Source organism: Cetorhinus maximus, chromosome 8 (assembly GCF_964194155.1).
Source record: "Cetorhinus maximus chromosome 8, sCetMax3.hap1.1, whole genome shotgun sequence".
Lineage (NCBI taxonomy): Eukaryota > Metazoa > Chordata > Chondrichthyes > Lamniformes > Cetorhinidae > Cetorhinus > Cetorhinus maximus.
Window position 1 is genome coordinate 20109530 of NC_135886.1, and position 27700 is coordinate 20137229.

A 27700-nucleotide genomic window follows, 5' to 3' on the forward strand; every position below is an offset into this window, starting at 1 on the left:
GCTCCATCTCCAAATTTCCCTCAAGTGGCATGCCACCCTCACATGGAAATTTATCACCATTCCTTTACTGTCGCTGGGTCAAAATCATGAAATTCTCTAATAGTACTGTATATCCACACCATATGAATTACAACGATTCAAGAAGGCAGCTCACCACCATCTTCAGCAGGAAAATTAGGAATGGCCAATAACTGCTCTTGTTAGTGATGATCATATCCCATAAATGAAAAATGTTTACTTTGTAAAATGTCATGTTACAAAGTCCCAGAACATTCTACCCTAAATTGGCAACCTTGACTGATGAAGGAATAGAAGATGACGGCAAACATCAAGGGCCACACATGGACTTCTTAACATTTTAGCTACTTTGATCCTACATGCAAAGATAAAAAAAAACTAGCAGAAGCACAGGATCTGATTATTTTATTGTCAAAACCCAATTTAGTGATCTACTCTAAAAGAATACTAGTGTTGCTTTGAACTCTTGTCAAGTAAACGCTGTGAACTTTAGGTTTCTTTCTCATGTAACATTGTATCACACAGTCTGCTCAGTGCCACTCAGGTGTGCAATACTTTTGGAATACGCATGTATTGCCACAAAGAAGCATTTTTGAAATATAATACATAGATGGTGGTGGTTATTCCTAATGAGTGGCATGACAGATGTGACATGAATGGTATTTCGGTTATCTGTTTCTCTTATTTTCCACCTAGAGAAAATGAAAGTAATATAGAGTCATAGAGTTATACAGCACAGAAACAGGTCCTTCAGCCCATCGTGTCCATGCTGGCCATCAAGCATCTATCTATTCTAATCCCATTTTCCAGCGCTTGGCCTGTAGTCCTGTATGCTATGGTGTTTCAAGTGCTCATCTAAATACTTCTTAAATGTTGTGAGGGTTCTTGCCTCTACCACCCCCTCAGGCAGTGTGTTTTAGGTTCCAATCACCCTTTGGGTGAAAAAAATTGTCCTCAAATCCCGTCTAAACCTTCTGCCCCTTACCTTAAATCTATGCCCCTGGTTATTGACACCTCGGCTAAGGGGGAAATAGTTTCTTCCTATCTACGCCCCTCATAATTTTGTATACCTCTATCAGGTCCCCCCTTCAGCCTTCTCTGCTCTAAGGAAAACAACCCTAGCCTATCCAGTCTCTCTTCATAGCTGAAATGCTCCAGCCCAGGCAACATTCTGGTGAATCTCCTCTGTAACCTCTCCAGTGCAAACACATCCCAATATACAAGGTATTCATTGTACAAATATTTGATAAAATCATATAATGGTAGAAGCACAGAAGGAAACATTCAGCCTGTGGAGCCTAGCTGCGCTCTGCAAGAACAATCAAGCTACATCCCTACAACATTTTCCCTTCATGTAGTTAATTATTTATAAAGTTGTTTCACGCAATTTATCCTTGTGTTTAGTACTTCCCTTTACGTGCATCCAGGGCTATCTCTTAAATAATTATTAATTTTTAACACATGAGCAAGCTTTCGAATTACCCAAAGAATTAATAGCAACTCAGCTGTTGCATTGTGTAGTCCACATGAGCCAGCAACTGAGCCCTGCCTAACTCCCCTTGAGAACTCAGCTGACCTACGCAACCTCCTGCGGAAAGTTAATTTTTTTTCCTTCAAAAGGTTTGTTAATAGGACCAGCCTTTTGTTGCCCTAATTGGCCATTCTTTCAGTGCCCTAAGATAAAAGCAAAATGCTGTGGATGCTGGAGATCTGAAACAAAAAGAAAAATTACTGGATAAGCTTAGCAGGTCTGACAGCATCTGTGGAAAGACAGGGTTAACGTTTTGAGTCTGTATGGCTCTTCTACAGAGCTAAAGGGAAGCAGAAATGTGGTGAAATATATACTGTTTAAGGGGGGTGGAACAGGTGAAGCTGGATAGAAGGCCAGTGATAGGTGGAGGCAAAGGAGAGATTGCAAAAGATGCCATAAACAAAAGGTCAAAGGGGTGTTGATGGTGGTGGTACTGGCTAAAGGAGGTGCTAATGGTGAAATTAAGAGTAGAAAGCAGAATGTGATAATAGCCAGACCAGGGTAAGCATGTGGAAAGAACAACATGAGCAAGTGACAGATGGCTCTAGTGGGGGGAGGGGATGGTGGTGGGAAAAAAAGAAAGATCGAAAATAGGCTAAAAGCTGGGGATAAAACAATGAATAAAAATGGAAATAAATTGAAAAATAATAATAATAAAAATTTGGAAAATAAAAAATTAAAATTAAAAAATAAAATGATGCCACCACCAAACACATTTTCCCTTCACCTCCCTCTGTCGGTATTCCAGAAGGGACCGTTCCCTCTGGGACACCCTGGTCCACACTTCCATCACCCCAAACACCTCAACCACTTCCCATGGCACCTTCCCATGCAATTGCAGAAGGTGCAATACCTGCCCCTTTACTTCCCACCTCCTCACCGTCCAAGGGCTCAAACACTCCTTACAAGTGAAGCAGCGCTTCACTTGCACTTCCCTCAATTTGGTCTACTGCATTCGTCTACAATGGAGACACCAAACGCAGGCTGGGTGACTGCTTTGCGGAACACCTTTGGTCTGTCCGCAAGCATAAACCAGGCCTTCCCATCGCTTGCCATTTCAATACCCCATCCTGCTCTCATGCCCACATGTCCGTCCTTGGCCTGCTGCAATGTTCTAGTGAAGCCCAACACAAACTGGAGGAACAGTTAGGCATTTTACAGCCTTCCTGACTTAACATTGAGTTCAATAACTCAATAAACTCTCTCCTCCATCCTCACCCCGTTTTGATCTCTTTTCAATATTCATTTTTATTTTTTTCCACTTATTTTTATTATTTTTTTCCATTTTTATTCAGTGTTTTATCCCCAGCTTTTAGTCTATTTTCAATCTTTTTTCCCCACCACCGTCACTCCACCCCATCCCATCCCATCACACTCCCACTAAGGTCATCTGTCACTTGCTCATGTTGTTTTTGCAGAGTGCTTACCCTGGTCCAGCCATTATCACATTCTGCTTTCTACTCTTAATGTCACCATTAGCACCTCCTTTAGCCAGTACCACCACCATCAACACCCCTTTGACCTTACATTTATGACATCTTTTGCAATCTCTCCTTTGCCTCCACCAATTGCTGGCCTTCTATCCAGCTTCGCCCGTTCCACCTCACCTTAAGCAGTATACATATTTCAGCACATTTCCACTTCCCTGTAGCTCTGAAGAAGAGTCACAGGGACTTGAAACACCAATTCTGTCTTTCTCTCCACAGATGCTTCAAGACCTACTGAGCTTTTCTAGGGTTTTTTTCTTTTTCTTTCCGTGCCCTGATTGGCCATTCCATTCAGCACCCCAATTGGCTAATCAGGGATTTCCAATGACGTAATAAAGGAGCTAATTTTAATGGCGCGTGCTCAGAGTAATGGAGACACTTTGAGCGCGTGGGTTTGATTTGAACGGGAGAGTAGGCGAACCGTTTGAAAAAATGGACATGCTTGTTAATGGAGGAACTTTGAATAATTTGAACGCGATAGCGGGGGCAAGCGGGTGCGTTCGTTAGTAGAGTAACTTTGAATGCAAACTGGGCAAAAAAAAAATCAGGGCTAACTGTCGGAGGTAATGGGGCAATTTATAGGACGAGCCTGAGTAGTGTATTGGAGAAACGGATAATTTATGGGAGCAGCCTGTATAGTTTACAACGATCCCGACACTGCGGCGCTTCTTCAATATCATTCTTACTCTCCACACTTTCGGGGTCTGGGCCATTTGACCATGGCAGTTTGGGCGCGCGCATGCGTGTCAGCTGCCAGGGAAATGGCGGGAAGATTCCTGGCACGAGGAGAGTGAAAATTCAACGGAAAATTAACGGATCGGGTGGGACACGGAGAGACTGAGCGATCAATAAACCCTCAGCACATTAACGCATGCGGAACCCTCGCCACTTTTGACGAAGGGAAATAAAAGTCTAACGGGAGGCAACATCCTAGTGTTTTCTTCAAATTCCTGACCCCGGCGGAGAGAAAATTTCCCTGAATATTAAAGATCGAGAGAACTGGGGAATGGCGGAGAGACTGATCCTCGCTCTAATGGCCATCTGGGTGGCCCGGGTGACGGGTAAGCAGCGCTCCGGCTCCTTACTGCTGTTTCAGGAGGGGTTTTAGATCAGTGATGGGCCCGATTTACAGCAGGTGCTCGGGGTTTTACTGAAAGAGTCCGGATGGGATAGAGCAGCTCTACACAGTGTGGGGTTTGGTATTAATGTCAATGGGATAGAGCAGCTCCACACTCTACACAGTGTGGGGTTTGGTATTAATGTCAGTGGGATAGAGCAGCTCTACACTCTACACAGTGTGGGGTTTGGTATTAATGTCAATGGGATAGAGCAGCTCTACACTCTACACAGTGTAGGGTTTGGTATTAATGTCAATGGGATAGAGCAGCTCTACACTCTACACAGTGTAGGGTTTGGTATTAATGTCAATGGGATAGAGCAGCTCCACACTCTACACAGTGTAGGGTTTGGTATTAATGTCAATGGGATAGAGCAGCTCTACACTCTACACAGTGTAGGGTTTGGTATTAATGTCAATAGGATAGAGCAGCTCCACACTCTACACAGTGTAGGATTTGGTATTAATGTCAATGGGATAGAGCAGCTCTACACTCTACACAGGGTAGGGTTTGACATTAATGTCAATGGGATAGAGCAGCTCTACACTCTACACAGTGTAGGGTTTGGTATTAATGTCAATGGGATAGAGCAGCTCTACACTCTACACAGTGTAGGGTTTGGTATTAATGTCAATGGGATAGAGCAGCTCCACACTCTACACAGTGTAGGATTTGGTATTAATGTCAATGGGATAGAGCAGCTCTACACTCTACACAGGGTAGGGTTTGACATTAATGTCAATGGGATAGAGCAGCTCTACACAGTGTGGGGTTTGGTATTAATGTCAATGGGATAGAGCAGCTTTACACTCTACACAGTGTCGGGTTTGGTATTAATGTCAATGGGATAGAGCAGCTCTACACTCTACACAGTGTAGGGTTTGGTATTAATGTCAATGGGATAGAGCAGCTCTACACTCTACACAGTGTAGGGTTTGGTATTAATGTCATAGGATAGAGCAGCTCTACATTCTACACAGTGTAGGGATCTGTATTAATGTCAATAGGATAGAGCAGCTCTACACTCTACACAATGTAGGGTTTGGTATTAATTGTTGCATTGTTATGATGTGAAGGCACCAATCATAAGGGATTGTACAAACATCTTGAGGGTTCATTTATTGAGACTAGGCACAAGAGAACACATTCTTGAAAGATAATCAGCATCAGAGCTGTGTGTGAGATTTGTCCAAAGGCAAAAATGAGACTAAAACTGGAACATGTGACACACTTCCAATTTAGTGATGTCATGCTGCTAAACCTTTCTTTTTAAAGATACTTTCTTCCCTTCCAAAGAAGTATTCATATTTACAATACTTGTACATGTATAGTTACCATTACATAAGTGCATAGAACTGATGAATTTGAGTCTCTAAAGTCTACGGTAATCTGGTATGCCCAGATCTTATAATAGTAAGCTTTTCTGGAGGTTTCTCTATTTGCTCACAGTGATCTGTGGGCTTGTCACTCTTGGATGTTGTTACTGGTTGCATTTGGTTGTCCTTGATGCAATAGGACTGTGTGGTGGTTGAAGAGATGGAATGGATCTGATTTATTGGATTGTTTCAAACAGCATGTCCCTTTGGCTTGTCACAACAGGCAAAGTACTGACTGTACCCAACCAGCCCGTGCTTTTAAGACTCAAAACATAGTCTCCAACATTAGATGTGATTCTGTGATTGGACAACATTTGCTAAACAATCCTGAGTGGGCTCAGAATTACACTGACAACTATAAGGTGATCAGTTGGGCTCACAGTGTGATTCACTTACGTGTGCTAGAAGTTACATATATTAACACATAGGGTCCTGTCCTTTGCAGACAGAAAGAACATGTACACACATTGCATGTTTTTCAACTAAACAAAATAGGTGACAGCCATTTCCTCGTTCATCCCCCAGTGCAATGCCATGACCATTCAGAGAGAATCTGCCTGGTTTGAATTTAAACAAAGCTTGGCAGTTAACTGTCAGATACCAGTTAACTGGTGCATTTTCCATGGCAACATCTTCTACCAACAAAATCTACTTGCCAACCTATCAGCACTCTCTTGTCCTGCGGTATAAATTGTTGTTCCCGTTACAAATTGGTATTCTTGTGAATTGTCCTGATGAGTGCAAGATGAAAAGTTTCAACAACATTTGTCTTTTTTCAGCAATGCTGGAATGCATCATTGTTGCTAGACGTCTGATTCAACCTGGTCTTGTCACATCATTGGAGCAGACAGTAAACAGAGACAGTTATTGGAGGGGAAGATCAACGGAAAACATAGGTGAGGGAAGCAGAGGAGAAATTGGATGACAGATATAATGGACTGGACGCAGTTGACTTATGTGGAATGTGTAAGGGCAGCACAGGACAGATAGAAGTGGACATCTATGGCAGTCAAACTTCTGGGAAGAAGGTAACACCAACAAATGAATGAACAATTCAACTTGACATTAGGGAAGGGGAAATCCGTGCCACTGAGATCGCTAGATCTTTGTGGGCAGCTTCCTTTGAGGTCACTGGTGAGTGGCTGTTGCTTCACCACTGACCATGAAACCTGGGCCATTGATATCTCTCCTTACACAATAGGACATCTATGTCTAACCATAAACATTTAATCAACTACAATTATAAATCATATTAATTATAAAATATTGTAAAGATAGTTCCAGTAATAATTGTTCACATAAATTCAACATTTTATCCTATTCCATGGACCTTGTTAAGGTAATTTGTTTTGTTGACCTCAGCCTTTTCTGTCTGAGGTTCTGGTTGCTGTTCAGTTTATGCTCATTTGCTGTGGCAGTTCCTTTTTTTACAGTAAGCTGTTTGGGCCTTTCTATTCGTGCTATGGAGTGTCAAATAGAGACTGTCAGATGTCTCTCCAAATGATGGTTCCATTTTCTGCATGGATCTCTAGTTCCTTCAAACAATCTCTCCATTTTCAGTTCTTACATCATTGGACCTGTCATTTACTACTTTTTATGTAAACATTTATGGACTTGTTCATCAGAAATAATTAGATCATTCCTCTAGTTTTCCAAAGTGAATCCTGGATTTTGATATAGCTAGAATAAGCTCTTCATTTTGTCTTGTCTCGTATAATGTTGTACAACTGCTTAATCTCCCTTGTCCATTCTGTGTGGAGAATTCATCCTTATGTTAAAATACACAGCAATTTGAAGTGGCAATTCTCTTATCATTCTCAAAATTTTCATCTCATCTCTGATCTAATCTATTAGTTTGCCTGATCTTGGATTTTTCATCTTCATATGAGGTAGGTATTGCAAGAATTGCCTCATCAGGATCTTGAAAATATCATAATTTTAAGCTTTACAGCATTAACTTGCACCATTGTGCTTCGTAAAATGTCTCAAGCAGTCTTGTCTTCATTTGTGGCAAACTCAAGACCACCAATGATTTTCAATACCTTTTTGTCATACCTGGTTATTATTGGAGCAGTTCTGATATTTTTAGATTGCTTAATGAGATGCAACTCCAATATAATTCTGCCAAAAAAATCACAGCCAAGTGGAAACTGAGACCCCTTGTGATGATTGTTATTCAGGTCAGAGAGTGGTAAAATGGGCAGATAAAATGTAAGGCAGAAAAGTGATGAGGGATTCATGTTAGCAGGAAGAATAAGGAGAGGCAATATGAACTAAATGGTACAATTTTTAAGTTGGTGCAGGAACAGAGAGACCTGGGGATGTATGTACATAAACCTTTGAAGGTGGCAGGACAAGTTGAGAAGGCTGGGATCTTTAGCTTTATTAATAGAGAAATAACATACAGAAGCAAGGAAGTTATGCTAAACTGTTACAAAACACCGGTTAGGTTTCAGCTGGAATATCATTTTCAGTTCTGGGCACTATATAGGATATTTACCAGAATGGTACTAGGGATAAGTGTTTTCAGTTATGTGGAGAGACTGGAGAAGCTGGGATTGTCCTATTAGATTAGAAAGGTTAAGAGGAGATTTCATGTGAGGTTTTGATAGAGTAAATAGGGAGAAATTGTATCCAGTGGCAGGAGGATCAGTGAACAGAGGACACTTTTTTAAGTTCATTGGCAAAAGTACCAGAGGTGTCATAACATTTATTTGTTCTGATCTGCAATGCACAAACTGAAAGGATGGTGGAAGGAGGTTTAGTAGTAACATTCAAAAGAGAATTGGATAAATATTTAAAGAGAGAAAATTTACAGAGCTATAGGCAAAGAACAGGGGCATAGAATTGATTGTGCTTTTGCCATCCCTTTGGTAGAGTTATACAATGTGCCATAGGTCATCCTGCACTATATCATTTTGTGATTCTGTGATAGGTTATTTAGTCACAGTGATAAATTAAGCATCAAGAAGTGCATCTTCATGGTATTGTGGTAAAGTTGGCTATTTGAACCTGTGCTGTTTACAAGCCTAACAAAATTCCCTAATTTGACACTTTGATTAAAGTCATAGCACTCTAATACAACAACAACTTATTTTTATTGTATCTTTAACGAAATAGTATGTTCCAAAGTGCTTCAAAGGGACATTATAAAGCTAAAAGAAACACCGGGCTATATAAGGAAATGTTAGGCTAGATATCCAAAACTTGGTCAAACAGGTTGATTTTAATGCATATCTTAAAGGAAGGAGAGGTGGAGAAGTTTAGGGAGGGAATTTATGAGCTTTAGCAGCTGAAGGCATAGTGACTAAAGATGGAGCAATTAAAATCAGGAATCCTCTAGTGGCCAGAGTTGGAAAAGCACAGATATCTCAGAGGGTTGTAGGGCTAGAGGAGAGAACAGGGATAGAAAAGGGCAAGGCCATGGAGAGTTTTAAAAACAAGGACGAGAACTTTAAAATTGAGGTGTTGTTTGATCGGGTGCCAGTGTTGGTCAGCTTTACAGAGGTGAAGTAAGGACATAGGTAATTTTGGATGATGTCAAGTTTACAGAGGGTAGAATGTGGGCGGGGTGGGGGGGGAGTGGGGGCAGTGAACAATGCTTTGAAATAGAGGAAAGTCTCGCCGTTCGCAGGGGTCACATTCCTGCAAAACCTCGCAAATGGCAGAATAGCGGAGGAGGAACATGCTTTTGAATGGATCTCAATTAGATAGATTCCAACTATGTGAGGGCAGCATTGGTTTGGAAAGTTACAGTACTGTACAATAACCTATGTTTCTCTTCACTGAAGCTGTTGGACCTGCTGTGTACACTCCACATTTTTGCTTTTAGTTTCCGATTGCCAGCACTGGCAGTTTTATTTGCAACCCGTTTTAAAATCGTAATCAATGAGAAAGAGAAAAACCCAGGGCCAACAAGGGGTAAAATAGATCCTGGAAATTTCCTCTTCGATTTCTCCCCCTCAGTTCACTGAAACAAGCCAAGGAGGTCACATGAACCAAGGATTACAAAGATTTATAAAGATACTTGTATTCTGTTTTATGTGATTTCTGTCCTCATCAGGAACTAAGCCAGTTCACTCTGAAAGTATTCGGAGAATCAGCACCTACCATGCCGGCCTGAGAGACAAATTTGATATGCACATTTGCAAACAGCTCTTGTAAAATGAAAGATCTTTTTCAAAATTTGGACATTTCAAATGCGAATAAGCGAACACTGCTCATGCGATAAACTTTTGGTAGGCAAGGTACAAAGCGCGAGTAAGTGAAAATGTGAACAAGGAAGATGCAAAAGGCAGGACTTTACTGCAGTGAAGTCTAGAGGTGAGAAACGCATGAATAAGGGTTTCAGCAGCAGTTGAGCCTGAGGCAGGGTGAAGTTGGACAACGTTACAGAGGAACTCTTTCTCCGGTACATCGATGACTGCTTTGGCGCCGCTTCATGCTCTCGTCTGGATCTGGAAAAATTTATTAATTTTGCTGCCAATTTCTACCCCTCCATCATTTTCACGTGGTCCATCACTGACACTTCCTTTCCCTTCCTTGACCTCCCAGTCTTAATTTCTGGTCATAGACTGTCCACCAATATTCATTACAAGCCTACCGACTCCCACAGCTACCTCGACTACAGCTCCTCACACCCCACTTCCTGTAAGGACTCCATCCCATTCTCTCATTTCCTTCGCCTCCGTTGCATCTGTTCTGATGATGCCACTTTCCAAAACAGTTCCTCTGACATGTCTTCCTTCTTCCTTAACTGAGGTTTTCCACCGACAGTGGTTGACAGGGCCCTCAACCGTGTCCGGCCCATCTTCCACGCATCCGCCTTCACACCTTCCTCTCCCTCCCAGAACCATGACAGGGTCCCCCTTGTCCTCACTTATCACCCGACCAGCCTCCGTGTTCAAAGGATCATCCTCCGCCATTTCCGCCAACTCCAGCATGATGCCACCACCAAACACATCTTCCCTTCACCCCCCCGGCGGCTTTCTGCAGGGATTGTTCCCTCTGGGACACCCTGGTCCACTCCTCCATCACCCCTTACACCACAACCCCCTCCCACGGCATCTTCCCATGTAACTGCAGAAGGTGCAACACCTGCCCCTTTACTTCCCCCCCCTCCTCACTGTTGAAGGGTCCAAACACTCCTTTCATGTGACGCAGCGCTTCACTTGCACTTCCCTCAATTTAGTCTACTGCATTTGCTGCTCCCAATGTGGTCTCTACATTGGAGTCGCCAAACGCAGACTGGATCACTGCTTTGCGAAGCACCTTCGGTCTATCTGCAAGCATTACCCAGACCTCCCTGTCGCTTGCCATTTCAACACTCCACCCTGCTCTCATGCCCACATGTCTGTCCTTGGCTTGCTGCATTGTTCCAGTGAAGCTCAACGCAAACTGGAGGAACAGCACCTCATCTTCTCATTAGGCATTTTACAGCCTTCCGGACTGAATATTGAGTTCAACAATTTCAGATCATGAACTCTCTCCTCCATCCCCACCCCCTTTCCGATCCCCCTTTTACCAATAATTTATAATTAAAAAATTTTTTTTCCCCCCCGCCTATTTTAAAATTTATTTCAATCTATTGTTTTATCTCTGCCTTTTAGCCCATTTCAATCCCTTCCCCCCACCCCACCCCCACTAGGGCCATCTGCCACTAGCTTGTCCTGCCTGCTACCCTTAATGTCCCCATTAGCACATTCCTTAGATAATATCACCACCGTCAACACCCCTTTGCCTATGACATCTTTGGCAATCTCTCCTTTGCCTCCACCTATCACTGGCTTCCTATCCAGCTCTACCTGTCCCACCCCCCCCCTCTACCAGCTTATATTTCACCTCATTTCTCTATTTCCTTAGTTCTGATGAAGAGTCATGCAGACTCGAAACGTCAACTGTATTCCTCTCCGCAGATGCTGTCAGACCTGCTGAGTTTTTCCAGGTATTTTAGTTTTTGTTACAGAGGTGTAATTAGGCGATCTTAGTAATCGCTCAGATGTGAGGTTCAAAGTTAATTTCAATGTCAGACATGACACCAAGATTGTGAACGGTCTGGTTCGATCTCAAACAATTGCTGGGGAGAGGGATGGATCCATAGCTCGAGAAAAGAATTTGAAATAGGGACCAGAGACAAAGACAATGGGTGGAATTTTACGGCTCTTCCCATTGGCGGGATCTTCCGGTCCTGCCGAAGTCAGCGGAGTTTTGAACGACTCGCTGCATTTTCTGGCCCTGTCCCCTGCCGCGATAGGACTGTAAAATTCTGCTCAATGGCTTCTCTTCCCAGTATATATTTGGAGGAAATTTCAGCTCATCCAGTACTGTGCAGCGGATAAGTAGCCTGATAATTTAGTAACGTAGAGGAGTTGAGAGAGATGGTGGTGAGGTAGAGCTGGGTGCTGTCGGCATACATATGAAAACTGACAGCAATGTGTTCATAAAAGAAAGAACTTGCATTTATGGTGTGCCAGGTACGACCTCGGGACTTCTCAATTTCTTATTTTAATTTAAGCCAGCAGCTTGTTACACCTCTAATTTTACTTAGTTCTGATGCAATGTCAACAACCTGAAACATCAGGCAGAATTTTTCCATGTTGCCCATGGTGGGTTTCATGGTGGGCATGAGTGGAGAACCTGGAGAGAGGTAAAAAATCGAATTCCCACGAGTGTGAAAACAGTTTGCAATTCTCCCGACAACTCGTTAGCGGCGGGTCGGGTATCCCGCTGACTAGTGAAGTGAATTCCATTTGCATTCATTACCATCTCATGAATACTCATTAAATATGCTTCTCTCCAGAAGTTGGTGCTACCTACCAACCTTGTGTTACACCAGTGGGAAGTTACGCTGGTCTGAATCTCGTTTGGTAAAGAGTGGCGTGCAGCAATCGGACCTCACTTAACTCGCGACTTCAAGGTGTGTGCAACATTCATAGCCTACCTGCCATGGTGCTGCACCAGCCTCATTGTGATGCCCATGGAACTCCACACTGCTGGGGGTGTAGGCTTGGTCTGCTCCAGGTGGGTGCCCCGCAGTCCTGAAGGATATCAATGTGCAGCAGCACTCAGGCAGGGCTGAACATGCAGAGACCAACATTGTGACCGAGGGGAAAGAATAATGGACGCAAAGGGCAGGAAGGCATTGCAGGAGGGAGGGAGAGGGAAGGGGCAGGAAGGCCTTGTATGGGGTAAGGGAGGAGGGGGAACGATGGCAGGCAAAGGGGAGACTGAGGGGTGGGAAACTGGAGCCCAACAAGGGAAGCTGAAATGCTGACACAAAAGGGAGTAGATAGGTTACCACGCGTATGACTGGGAGGGGATGCACGCAACTCCAGAATAGGAAAGGGTTGGGGGGTGCTATGTTAATGTGGCACAAGGGGGATGGGTCACACAGACACTCTTGAAGGGTGCAGTGGGAAGTGAGACAGTGTAGTGATTGGTCATGAGGGCAATGGGGAACTTATTAAAAGTCAAAGTCCTTGGGCTGGACTGAGAGACTAGAGATACACCTGGGGCTCACGATCATGAGGGAGGAGTAGACAGTCCTTGGGTTCACAATCAAGAGTCAGAGAGTAAAGGCAGTCCTGGGGTGTAGTGGGCCATGCTACAGGGCTATGCATGACATGCACATTGTGCTCCCGGTCCAGGGAGGGGCAAGGGCTGTGTGCTCAATTGGGGTAATGCACAGATTGATGTGCACGGTGTTTTCACAGTCGGTATTCATTGGCTTGTTTAGCTCTCTGCTGGTCTGCAGATGGGATGGTAATGGTTATGGGTTATCTGCAGCCTGTATTTGGGGAAAACATAATAAAGGGGGGCACGATATTAGAAGCTGTCTTGGGAGTCTCCTCTGAAGGTGATCATGCACACAGCCTCTGGATGGGGAAGGATGAGGTCCACATGGGGCATGGGCACGTCAACAGTGGCGGGCTCAGCAGGGAAGGTTGTAATGTTGACCACAACAGCAATGGGATCCAATATTACTGGGGGAGGCTGGAGAATAATAAGAGGGAGGTCTAGCTGTACATCATGAGGTTCCAGGTAAATTGGAGGGACATGCACAATGAGAGGGAGAGCGTCAAAGCTGGTTTTGAAATAATAGATTAGAAACACCATCTTGCACACACAAAGTAACGGTGCAGTTTAAAATTGAAACTAGAAACAAATCTGCATGGGAGGGGTCTGAGGCAGTGTGGGAGGAGTGCACTGCTAAACTAAGGGGCCCTTTCTAGGGGCGCTCTCTAACTTTTTGGTGCCACAAGATTAAAATTGGGTCAGAGGTGAGAGAAAGTAGGAAGACTTCCTTGAGAAGGTTGTCATTGAAACCCATGCCTTTTGCCACACAGTAACTGGGAAATGTAGGAGTCACTGCCTTAACATCACAATTGCTCCATTTCAAGATTAACACACAGGAATGTGAAATTTGGAAATGCAAGCAGCCGTTAAGGAAGCGCAGCTTCTGCGTATATGGCATCCCATCAATGAAAGACTTTCCAGTGCTTTCCACATATGGCATGTATATCTGGCCAAAGGGCATCCAGTCATTAGTCATGAGTAACTTATTGTTAATCAGTATGCCAGATCAGAGATTGGAGCACAGAGCTAGGTCAGGTCACGCATGTCATTCAAGCCTTCTCCAACCACTGTGGGATTGAGATGTTAAGTCTCAGGCATGGCATCTTGGTCACTTTGATGTGTCTGTTTGCGCCTCAGATACAAGGCTGCATCAGCGACAAGGCAAAAACTACCCAGGACCATTATAGTTGCTTTTGGTTCAAATTGTGAGCCTCATTGTTCTACCCATCACTCATTTAATGTCTTGAATCTATTATTTGACGGAGGGAAGGACAAAACAATAATGGGGCCTGAGTTCAATGTTCCCTTGAAGGTTCTAATAGAACGGATGAGGAGAAGAAGTGATAGGCACTGACAAGCACAGCTTCAGGAGGTAGCCCCACCTGAGGTCCACGGTGCAGGAGAGCCACAGCAACAACATTGAGGATCAGGGGGATAGAATCTGACCATGGAGGCAACTCTCTAGGCCTGGGGTCTACTGAAGATGACTCTCCTATTTGCAGATGAGTGCGAAACGATGCCATGCATGTCTGCACTTGTCTCGCGCTCTGGTGGATCACATTTGCCACGTACTTTGGGAGGAACTAACACCCCACCAAGTGGGAGACTATCCCCTGCCAGTGGCATTGAAGGTCACCGCCATGCTCAATTTCTTTGCCTGCGGATCGTTCCAGGAATCCACAGGAGACCTGTGCGGCATCTTGCAGTCTGCCACACACAGATGCGTCAAGGAGGTCACCGATTCTGCTGCAGCAAGGCACATTAATATATGAGGTTTACACTTGATGAAAATGGACTGGCTGCTAGAATCAATGGGTTTGCAGCTATCTCAAGCTTCCCTAGAGTGCAATCAGGGTGCAATCAACTGCACCCATGTGGCTTTGAGGGCTCCATGGCATCAGCACCTAATGTTTATCAAGCATAAGGGGCTTCATTCCATCCATGTTCAGCTGTTGTGTGGTCATTGGAAGCACATAACACATGTTTGTACCGGGTACCCATCCTGAGACACGCCTAGGTGTCTCACATATTTAAAGGGCCTCAGCATCTATAGGGATGGCTGCAGCAGGATAAGTGGTACCCACTGAAATGCTGGCTCATGACACCCATGCATCAAACTCAGAGTGCCTCAGAGGAGAGGTATGACGCAGCTCATAGCTCCACAAGATCCATCTTGCAGACATCAGCTGGGGTTTTGCAGTACACTCTAGATAGAGTCTCCCGCATCATTGTTGCATCTTGTGCCCTTCACAAACTGGTGCTGCAAAGGGGTCATCCCTTGCCAGAGGGAGTAATGGAGGAGGATGAGAGCTCCTCGGAGGATGAAGAGCAGGAGGGCCAGGAACCTGAAGAGGGATATGAGGGTTAGCTTTTATGGGACAATGCCATCGAGGAATCACAACATGGAAGACATGCCCATGCTACTTTAATTGCCACCAGATTCCAGGAGGAGTAAAGTGAAGGCAACAGAAGATTCCTGCTGTCTCTTAGTGCTATTCCATTGCATTGAAAGGGATGTCCAACCAGTCATATTGTGAGCAAGCTCAGCATTCAGACTTGCACTTTCAAACCTCATGATTGACTAGGCCATAATCTCTAAGATGGTCAGCGGTGCAACCCATATGCACTCGCTCTGGGAAGTAAAAATTGACACAACAGCGAGAACGCTGCATCAACTGATTTGATGCAATCATTGACACATTAATGAGAAACTACAGTGGACAGTGAGTTGATGACATGGTTGGGGATACCATCCTCCCTTCCAGGTCTTGTTCTTTGACACTATTACTGAGGAGATACAACTGCCACTAATCCTTCAAGGCTGCAGAGCTGCCCTCACACAATGGTGCATCCTGAGAAGAAGGGATTACAAATGCATTAAGCACACATTTTCAATAAAGATTTTAACACATATCCATGACTTCACACAAGGATGCAGAAACTATCTTCGGTGAGGTTGACATTACCTGAATGTGAAGCTCACAAAGGGGGACTGTCACTGAGTGGGAGAATGGCTAAACCTTGCAATAAGAGGATTCATATGTAATTAATCACAATGGCTTCAGTTGACCAAGCCATTCATATCAACATCAAACGTCTAAACAAAAGTACAATATTTATACAGTGGTTGCACACCTGTGACCCAAAGATGATTTCAGTTGGCAGGATTTTCCACACCTGCCCGCCGCCGCAATCTTCCGGTCCCGCCGCAAATCAGTGGACTTCAGGCTGGCGTTCCACCTTGCCCGCAGAGTGTCCTGCCTGCGATGGGGCAGGAAAATCCCGGCCAATATTTCTTAATTTTCCTAACCCTGCCACTGCACCTGGATGCAGCCCCAAAATCCGTAGCAGAGGTGGAGGCAGCTTTCTGACTGCTATGTCCTGATGTCTGAGATGACCTTGATGGACGTTCTCTGGTGGCCCAAGGCCTGAAGGCCCCAGCCTGATAAGGGCCTCCTGTTCAGGGGCAGATGCAGCTGCCTATGCTTGAGCAGCTGGAGTGGATGGGGTCAGAGGCAGAGGGGATTCTGAGCAGTTTGACACCCTTGGAGTGTCCTGAGTGGAAGCCCCCGGAGTGTGTGGCTGATGCTTATCTTCCCTGTGGGTGCATGAGGGCCCCTCCCTGACTCCTTGAGGAGAAGGGGCACCTGGAGGGAAGTCAAGGTGCCCCCCGGCCCCCTCGCCTAGAAAGGAATGTAATGAGAAGGGACGGAGCAGAGGTTGGGGAACATGGGTATAGTGAGTCCTCCCCAGAAGGAGCTGAGGATGGAGTGTGAGCAGCATGATGGTTGAGGTGATGTGAAAGTGTCTGTGAGACCATCAGTGGTGATATGTGCCCCCTCCTAATGGTTGTGTGAGATCCCTGAAGAGAGTGGCCATTTGAGTATATAATGCCATGATGAGAGTTTGAGAGGGATTTGAAGGTTGACTTGCCCTGGCAGAATGGATGAGATCATTCATCCTCTTCCTGCACTGGTTCATGTTCCAGGTGATTTGGCCAGTCGCCCTAAGTTGCACTGCTATGGCCTCTCAGGCAAGAGAGATGAGGCTGGTATACTTCTTGGAACCATTCCTATGCTGTCGTACTCTTCTGATCAATTCTTGGAGGGCATCATGCCAAAAGCAGGGTGCAGCCATCTCTGTGGATCTCCTGGAGACAGCTGGGTTGGAGAAAGTGAAATATGTGTGCTCAGGTGGCATTTAAATGTGGCGCCCGAACCTTCAAACCCATTAAGTAACATCAGGGCAGACAAAACAGTTCCCAACATGCCTTATGATTTGGAGAAATACTCGCCTGTGCATAATTAATGAGCTTCTGAACATGGAATCCAACCTGATTTCCTACCATTCTGACCAGCGGAAATGCGCCGCGGAACCCGCCCGCCACAGCACTTAGCTTCAGAAATGGAAAGTTCCACCCATTAATTCTGTTTTTCTCTCTGCAAATGCTCACGGACATGCTTGGTAGTTGTAATATCTTCTGTTTTATTTCAGACTTCCAGCATCTGCAGTAATTTGCTCTTGCATCGGTTTTTTTTAAAAACATATATCTCCATAGTTACCAGAAGCTGCTACGGGGAAGTTTGGAGTCTGCAATAAAAACTCATTACGCAGAGGTTTTGTGTCTTGGTTCAATGGTTGGACTTTCACCTCTGAATCAGAATGTCCTGAGTTCAAGGCCCAATGCAGGACTTGAACCCACAATCTAGGTTGACACTGCACTGCAGTACTGGAGAAGTACTGCCCTCTCAGATGGATAGAAAAGGTTCCATGGCTCTAATTGCAGAGGAGCAAGGGAATTCTCCCAATATCCTGGAAAATATTTATCCCTCAGCCAATACCAGCAAAGTATATTTTCTGGTTGATATTCTCATTGCTGTATATGAGACTTTGCTGTGCACTGCATTTCCCTAAATTAATACAAACAGTTCATTGTTAAGCAATTTGGAATGTGCTGAGTTTGTGAAAGATGCTATATAAAATGCAAGTTTTTTTTTCCAAAGGTTTTTTGCTGTATGCTATTTGAATTACTTTATATTGTTAATAAGGAACAGAATCCTAAATTAAAATACATTAATATTATTAGCGTAGATGGTTCAGTTCTATTCTTACTGTAACTGAAATATTTCACAAGGTATATGAAGGTACACAAACCGATGAGTCTGACATGGTTTTAGACTCTGCTGTACTTTCAATGCAAAAGACTTGAACGTAAATGATTTTAATGTATTTTGGGAGAGAATTGGCTAAAAAGGAGTAACCTATTCAGGCAACTCCATAATGTTTGGCCATCATAGATGGGGAAGAGATAATTTAATTAGGGAATGGATGGCTGCTTTGGAGAGATTCCCGAATAGCGATTCAGAAGCCATCTAGAATTTTGGTGTTGAGAAATTCTTTGATCACTGCTAGTATTTGAAGAGAGGGTTATTAAGAAAGCAAATAAAAATACATTTATATGAAGTCTTTCACACCTCGGGACATCTCAAAACACTTTGGGGGGAACAAAGTCCTTCTGCAATGCAGTCACTGTTGTAATGCAGGAGAAAATAGCAGTCAACACCTCAGGATTAGCAACAAGACAAATTCACCACAACACCTCCAAGAACACTCCTGTTTACTTCTAGACACTTTGCAATTTGGGAAACACAAGTGGAGGGTTCATCTTGCAGCAGAACACTTGTTGTTTGCAGACTGATCTACGAGCGTAGTCAGGACCTGCATGGCCTAGAACTGGTATCATGGATTAGCCAGTTGGGCTGTGTGACATCAGGATAGCACTGATTCAAAAACTTCAGGCGTATTCTTGCAGTGTCCGCCACGTGCACCCCTCTCTGGAAAGTCCGTCATGCAGGGGGTGGCCAATGGTGCATGGCACCCGGAAAATTGACGGTAGGCTTGATGCTAGAGGCTGCATTATAAGGATGAATTGCTCGCACGTATTTTCCGTGGGCCACATGCCGATTACATGCCTGTTCTGCAGATTTATGTCTCTTCCTGAATTTTACTGCAGTGTACTATTGTGTGAAACACAATGACCAACCCTTCCAATTTGGTAATTGTACTTCAGATTGTTGAGTTCAAATCATTTAATTAAAAGGTAACTAACACAGTAGTCTCAGAATTGATCCTTGTGGAATGCCACTTCAGATGTTTTGCCAGTCTGTTTGTAGTCAGATCCATGCTACTTGCTTCCTGACTCTACATATTTTGACCTGTAACTCTTTTGAGTCAAAGCAATAAACTAAATTAACAAAAACAAGGGAGAAATCAAGCACAGCCCCTAAGTCAGGTCAGCTGTAAAATCAAGGAAAAACTTTTAAAGGAACCTTACAAACATCAAACTAAGATGTGATTAAAGGGGTCAACAAAACACCCCAGTCCCCGCGGTGCCCACTGGGCACGGAAGGCCTCGATGGTGCCGGCAGACACCGCGTGCTCCCTTTCCAGGGACATCCGGCCGCGAACGTAGCCGCGGAAGAGGGACAAACAATCGGGCGGGACTCCCCCGTCGATCGCCCGCTGCCTGGACCTGTTGATGGCCAACTTGGCCAGGCCCAGGAGCAGGTTCACGAGGAGGTCCTCCTCCTTCCCGACCCCCTTCCGCACCGGGTGTCCGTAGATCAGGAGCGTGGGACTGAAGTGCAAACAAAATAGTAATAAAAGATTTTTTAAATAACTAAAAAGGGAGTGCAGCCTAAGACACCCTATATACGCATGGTCCACGGACTCCACAAGACCGCAAAAAGGGCATGTGTCCCAGGAGTCCGTGAACCTAAACATCCTCCTATTGTAGGGGACTGCTGCATGCAACACCCTCCAACCCAGGTCCCCGATAGAAAGGGGGAGAACTCCTCCGTAGAGGGCCTCCCATCGGGGGCCTCCGCCGCCGGACAGCAACAAGGCACGCCAGGGCGTGTCCGGGCGGCGGACCAGGGCGAGAAAATGGAAGGTGTGCAGCAGCAGTCCGTACAGAAAACCCCTCCGCACCGTGCCAAATGGCACGGAGGGCATGTCCCCGAGGCGGCTCATATTATTGCGGGGCACCGGCACCCGAGGGAGGGTTCGGGGCTTGGGGCCAATGTGAAATTCCGTCCGAACAGGGGAACGTTCAGCCGGGAGATCACCACGCACCTGGGCCACCTTGAGACCTAAAATGACATCGGGTCCGAGCACGACCGTCCTTAGGTCTTGGATGGCATCGGCTGCGACCTGGACACTCACTGACGCGCGGCGCGCCAACTCCTGCGGGAGCATCCAGCCCAGTCCTCCGCCACCCAGCACGTCCCCGACCCTGGTCACCCCGGCAGCCACAGCCCTCCTCTCCGCCAGCCACTGAAAGGGACGGAGGGGCGGATTCCTGAGCAGCGGCTCTCTGACGATAGCCGCTACTCCTGACGGGGGAGAGCTGCGTCGCGTGGCGACCACGTTCCAGACTTTGATCAGGTCCTGGTAAAAGACGGGCAACACCTGGAAGGAGCCAAGGCCCCTCTGATCTACAAACAGGAGCTGCACGTCATAATTCAGGCCGTGCACCTGGCGGAAGAAATACGTCGCCAGGGCACACCATCTCGGAGGAGGCTCGATGTAAAGGTATCGCTGCAGGGTCTGAAGACGGAAAGTCGCCACCTGCGTGCGTAGGCACACCAGCGCCTGACCGCCCTCCCTAAGCGGGAGACTCAGAACCTCAGCAGCGACCCAGTGCAATCTTTTGTCCCAGAAGAAGTCGACTAGCATTCTCTGGATTTTCGCGACAAAGTCCGAGGGATATTTTGACCTGTAGCAGTAGCTTATCCATGGCCTCCTGAAACTCCAATTAGTTACATAAAATATTGGATTGGATCTTTAGGTTCTGCTGGAGGTGAGAATGAAGGAGAGGGGTGCTGAAAATAGCAACAGTGGCTGGTTTTCTGCATTGTTCCTGCTACTGATGAGTTTCAACAGGGAGGGGGATGGCTGGCTGCAAGAACCCTTCCTATCCACAAATAAGTCCAATTAAGCTAGTTAAGGAGATCATTGAGAGCTCCTATAGGGTTAGCTGGAAATTTTGGTGGGGCACATAGGCTATATGCTGGGTCAGGGTTAGGCCAGGTGCATGGAAGCTGCAACATAGTGAGGAGCCAGTCATGGCCACCTCAAGAAATTTGGTGTGCTCATAAAAGGGAAAACAGATGTGAGAGGCACTCAGTCTTTGTCACACAGGTGCTATTGGATATGCACAGGTTGTGGGGAGAGTGTTCACTACACACTTGGACAGTGCAGGGGGTGGGATGAGTGGTCATTAGACTCCTGGCATTGAGCGTGTCATAAGAGAAGGGGGCAAGGCTTCTGGACACAATTGAGAGGCCACCTGAGTGCAAAGAAGGCAGCATCTGTCAATGACCATCAGATTTTGGGTCCAGTGGTAATGAAGAGCAAAATCTTCCACAGGAAGGAAGAATCCGGGCATGAGGAGGGCAGAGGTGAGGGACGACGGGCAGAAAGGGATTGGAGGCCATTCCATCAGCATTGGATCTACCGGAAAAGGTGGAGCTACCTTGAGATGTCGGAGAACCAGTGATGCAGGAGACTGCGACTCTTTATGGTCACAGAGATTTGTGCCCTCATCACAGAAGACCTCACACCTCACTGTACTGGTCACTATACTCTGTCAGTAGTTGTCAAAGTCACTGTAGCCTTGAACGTCCCTGCTTTTGTTTCCTTCCAAGGATCTGCTGTTACATTTCTCAAACAGCTACACACCACTGCATCGCATGTTACTGATTCCATTTTTGCGAGAGGACAGTATATTTAATTTCAGACAGAGGGATCTCTGCAGGCACAAGAGGCCAGTGGTTTTTGGCTCTTTTGTTTTTAGATTCCTCTAGGTACAGGGCATTGTCAATTGTGGCCATCAAATTGCTGAGTATGGACAGTGAAATTTATTAACAGTAGGGGCTTCCCCTTTCTCAGCATTCAACTGGTCCGTGATCACAAGAGCTCCCTCTATGTGTGCACTTGTTTTCCTTGCAGTCAGAGGAACCTGTCCTTTCCCATCGCCCCTGCCCCCATTTGGCATTGTTTGACCAATGAAGGAGACAAGAAGCGATCATGAGAACTAGCCTTGGAGAGCAGATTCCTCTGGAGTCCACTGCACCCCTTCATCCATGCATTGCAGTTTCTATTCACCCTCTCTGCCAGGAATTCCCATTTCAGCTTCCCAGACTGCTAATGTTCAGGCACACTGGCAATCTCCATTATTCCCTCCTCCATGGCGTGACGATTTGTAGGTTTGAAACCCCTCCTCTGTCTGCACTCTTTTCTGGGTATTATGTGCCCATTTCTCCTGCAAGGATAAAAGAGAGAGAGAGAGAGAGAGAGATGAGGCACTGCTGGCCTTCATGACCAACGTTAATGGGTCATTGACATAAGAAACTGAATGTACCAGTGCTGGCAGATCCTCAGCAGCACCATGGCTCTGAGCCTTGCTGAGGGGTTAGTAGGTACCACGAACATACATGCCTCCCATGTTCAGGAGCAGCATGCAGCATCAAGCTCCTGAGGCCTGTCATGAGGGTCTGGTGTTGCATCAACCTTGCAGAGCCAATATGGTCATTGAACCTTTTCCTGCATGGCACCCAGTTCCACCTGACTGCACTCTGCCTATTCACATTTTCAGCACTTCTGTCCAGGCCTGCTAGGTTTCTTAGGGTGGCCTTCTCCTACTACCCTCCGGAAAAAGAACCTCCCTCTTCTCCCTCAATGCCTCAAGGCGAATCTCAGGTCTGTGTCAGTGAAGTAAGGGATAGCTCTGCACTGGGTTCCAGTCCTTTGCTGCTCCATGACTGCGACTGTCTGCAATTGAATCAGACAAATGGCAGCCACAGTTTGATTAGTTTATCAATTAACCCTCTTTTGATCTTAAATGTCTTTATATCTTTTATTGGTCTCTTCTAATATGCATAACCTGCTAAATACGAAAACAAAGTAATCTTTGTTGCCATTTTTCTTGACATTACCTGTGAGTTTATTGTGTGTATCTCATGGTTGCCCTATCTCTATCCTTATTTTTCTTTTGTAATTGATGCACCTGTAGAGTAGTTACTATTTCTTTGGCTTCTGCGCTCTGACTTTTGCCTTGCTTATGCCCTGCTGCCTGCCAGTATGAATATAGTGACCAGACATTTAATAGCCCTTTGGTTCATGGCCGATCTCTCCTTTTCCACCTGTTTCACCCTATTCCTTTCACTCACTTGTTTCATCAGATCGATTATGATGAAGTCTGAGCTTATTTGCATGTTGCTACACTGCCCCAGCTTGCCAAAATTGCACATTTCAACCCTCACTGGCAGCCGTGCAGTGCTGTCTGTCATTCATACACCTCAACTGTTTTGCCAAAAAGAAGCCAACTACCACTAAATAAAACCAAATTCAGTTTCACTAGGTGCCTCAAGAAAGTTTCTAGAGTAGTCGGACCACTGTCCTTGTGAAGGCTGGCCCTGCTTTCACAGCATTTCATGGGCCAGCGCCACAGATCTAAATGTATTGTCATTTAAAGGCACCAGAGAGAACAAGAACAGAGAAGGTGGACTATTTTTCTTGTTTCATTGCACAAGTGCCCCTTCAGCTTTCAGGTCACTGGAAACAGAGAACTGAATTGCGTTCTAATGAACACCATTGTGGTTCAACCAATATGTGGCTTCTGCCTAATAGCAACCTGGTTGATTCTGCCTTGCTCAATTAGAGATGGATGACAAACAGCAGTATAGCGAGTGACACCCATACCCTTATCCAGCACTGTAACCTAAATGCAAATCAATATTATGTGGCTCTGAAAATTAACAGCATCAGTTTGCCACATGTCTATGGTTCACCTGGTGGCAAGTGTAATGGACAACACTGGCAGAGTCTAGATCAGTGGAAGAAATCTGACATCTTGCCCTTGATTACACCATTTGTTCACACATAAGTGACTAGAAATTTGAAAATAATTAAAGTAGAGATATAAACTTAAAATTGTGCTCTAAGGAATGTTAGGTGTATTATTCAAGTGTTGTCTACTGATATCACTTAAAATTATTTGTACACTGGATCTGTAGAAGCCTGCAGTATCTATGCATTGCATTGGGAGAAGGCGGCGGTGTGGTATTATTGTCACTTGACTAGTAATCCAGAGACCCAGGCTAATGCTCTGGGGATCCGGGTTTGAATCCCACCATGGCAGATGGTGGAATTTGAATTCAATAAAAATCTGGAATTAAAAGTGCAGTAATGACCATGGAATTATTATTGATTGTTGTAAAGATCCACCTGGTTCACTAATGTCCCTTAAGCCATCCTTACCTGAATTGGCCTAAGCCACTGAGTCATATCAAACTACGACAGAGAATTGGATAAGGACTGACGACCTAGGCACTGGAAACGACAATGGCAACCTCAGCCAACTCAGCCCTGTCGACGCTGCAAGTTCTCCTTTCTAACATCTGGGAGCTTGTGCCAAAATTGGGAGAGCTGTCTCACAGACCAGTCAAACAACAGCCTGACACAGCCACACTTCACTGAATCATACCTTACAGACAATGCCCTAGGCACCACCATCACAATCCCTGAAAAGTGGCAGCACAGTGGTATACAGTCAGGAGAGAGTTCCCCTCGGTTGAGTCCTCAACATTGACTCCAACCACCCACCAACATTGACTCCAACCACCCACCACCTCCTGTGCCCACACCCCACCCCCTCACCTGATGGATCAGTACTCCTCCATGTTGAACGTGACTTGAACCACTGAGGCAAGGGCATAGAATGTACTCTGGATGGGGGACTTCAATGCCCATCACCAAGAGTGGCTCGGGAGCACCATCACAGACTGAGCTGGCCGAGTTGTAAAGGGCATAGCTTCTAGAATGGGTCTGCGGCAGGTGGTGAGGGAACCAACAGGAGGGAAAAACATATTTGACCTCATCCTCACCAACCTGCTTGCTTCAGATGAATCTGTCCATGACAGTATAGGGAGGAGTGACCACCACACATTGAGGATACCCTCCATTGTGTTGTGCAGCACTATCACCATGCTAAATGGGATAGATTTTGAACAGATCTAGCAACTCAAAACTGGGCAACCATGAGGTGCTGTGGGCCATCAGCAGCATCAGAATTGTATACAGCCACAATCTGTAACCTCATGGCCCAGCATATCCCCCACTCTATCGTTACTAGCAAGCTAGGGGATCAACTCTGGTTCAGTGTAGAGTGCAGGAGGGCATGCCAGGAGCAGCACCAGGCATACCTAAAAAATGAGGCGTCAACCTGGTGAAGCTACAACACAGGACTAGTTGCGTTCCCGACAGCATAAACAGCAAGCGATAGAGCTAGGCGATTCCACAGCTAACAGATCAGATCAAAGCTCTGCATTCCTGCCACATCCAGTTGTGAATAGTAGTGGGCAATTAAACAACTCATTGGAAGAAGAAGCTCCACAAATATTCCCATCCTCAATGATGTAGGAGCCCAGCACATCAGTGTAAAAGATAAGGCTGAAGCATTTGCTACCATCTTCAGCCAGAAGTGCCGAGTGGACGATCCATCTTGGCCTCCTCCAGAGATCCCCGATATCACAGATGCCAGTCTTCAGCCAGTTCGAGTCACTCCACGTGATATCAAGAAATGGCTGAAGGCACTGGATCCTGCAAAGGCTATGGGCACTGATAACATCCTGGCAATAGTACTGAAAACCTGTGCTCCAGAACTTGCCACGCCTCTAGCCAATCTGTTCCAGTACAGCTATAACACGGGCATCTACCCGGCAATGTGAAAATTGCACCGGTATGCCCTGTCCACAAAAAGCAGGACAAATCCAACACGGCCAGTTACTGCCTCACCAGTCTACTCTTAATCATCAGTAAATGGAAGGGGTCATTAACAGTGCTATGAAGTGGCACTTGCTTAGCAATAACCTGCTCATTGATGCTCAGTTTGGATTCCCCCAGGGTCACTCAGCTCCTGACCTCATTACAGCCTTGGTTCAAACATGGACAAAAGAGCTGAACTCTAGAGGTGAGGTGAGGGTCACTGTCCTTGACATCAAGGCGTATCAAGGTGCCCTAGCAAAACTGGAGTCAATGAGAATCAGGGGGAAGACTCTCTGCTGGTAGGTGTCAAACCAAGCACAAAGGAAGATGGCTGTGGTTGTTGGAGGCCAATCATCTCAGTCCCAGGACATCACTGCAGGAGTTCCTCAGGATAGTGTCCTAGGCCCAGCCATCTTCAGCTGCTTCATCAGTGACCTTGCTTCCATCATAAGATCAGAAGTGTGGATGTTCGCTGATGATTGTGCAATATTCAGCACCAGGAGTCCTCAGAAACTGAAGCAGTCCATGTCCAAATGCAGCAAGACTTGGACAATATCCAGGCTTGGGCTGACAACTGGCACACAAGTGCCAGGCAATGATAATCTTCAACAAGACAGAACCTAATCATAGCCTTTTGATATTCAATGGCATTACCATCACTGAATCCCCCACTATCAACATCATGGGGGTTACCATTGACCAGAAACAGAATTGAACTAGCTATATAAATACTGGGGCTACAAGAGAGTCAGAGACTAGGAACCCTGTGACGTGTAACTCACCTCCTGACTCCCCAAAGCCTGTCCACCATCTACAAGGCACAAGTCAGGAGTGTGATGCAATACCCTCCACTTGCCTTGATGAGTGTAGCTCCAACAACATTCAAGAAGCTTGACACCATCTAGGACAAAGCAGCCCACTTGATTGGCACCCTATCCACAAACATGCACTCCTCCACCACTGATGAACAGTGGCAGCAGTATGTACCACCTGCAAGATGCACTGCAGGAACTCACCAAAACTCCTGAGACGCACCTTTCAAACCCATGACCACTACCATCTAGAAGGACAAGGGCAGCAGACACATAGAAACACCACCACCTGGAAGTTCCCCTCCAAGCCACTCACCATCCTGATTTAGAAGTATATCACCGTTCCTTCACTGTCGCTGAGTCAAAATCCTAGAACTCCCTCCCTAACAGCACTGCAGGTGTACCTACACCACATGGATTACAATGGTTCAAGAAGGCAGCTTACCACCTTCTCAAGGGCAATTGAGGATGGGCAATAAATGCTGGCCTAGTCAGCAATGCTCACATCCCATGAATGAATAAAAAATAAATTAGCCCCCATAATTATGCATCTCACACTTTTATTTTTGTATAACTGTCAAATTTAAACCATCACAATTTTGGTCCCTTTCTATATAGGGTATTCTGTTAGTATTATGAAAGGGCTGAACCAAAGCAGAGAGACCAATTAATTTTAATTGGTTAGCAATTCATGTAATGTAAAAAGATGTAAAGAATGGTCAAGGTGTAGATGAACAGAAAGTTTTCTCAGATTAAGGGAGATACTTTCTCAGAACTTGATGCACCAATTGATTTTTAAATGTAACTTGAAGAGACTGTAGTTGAATGTAAAATTATGGGCTGTCTTTTATTTTACAAAGGTGACTGTGGCGATCCTCCACCATTGCAAAATGGCTCACCAACTGATGAATTTATTACTGTGCACTCGTTTCCTCCGGGTACCAGGGTTACTTAC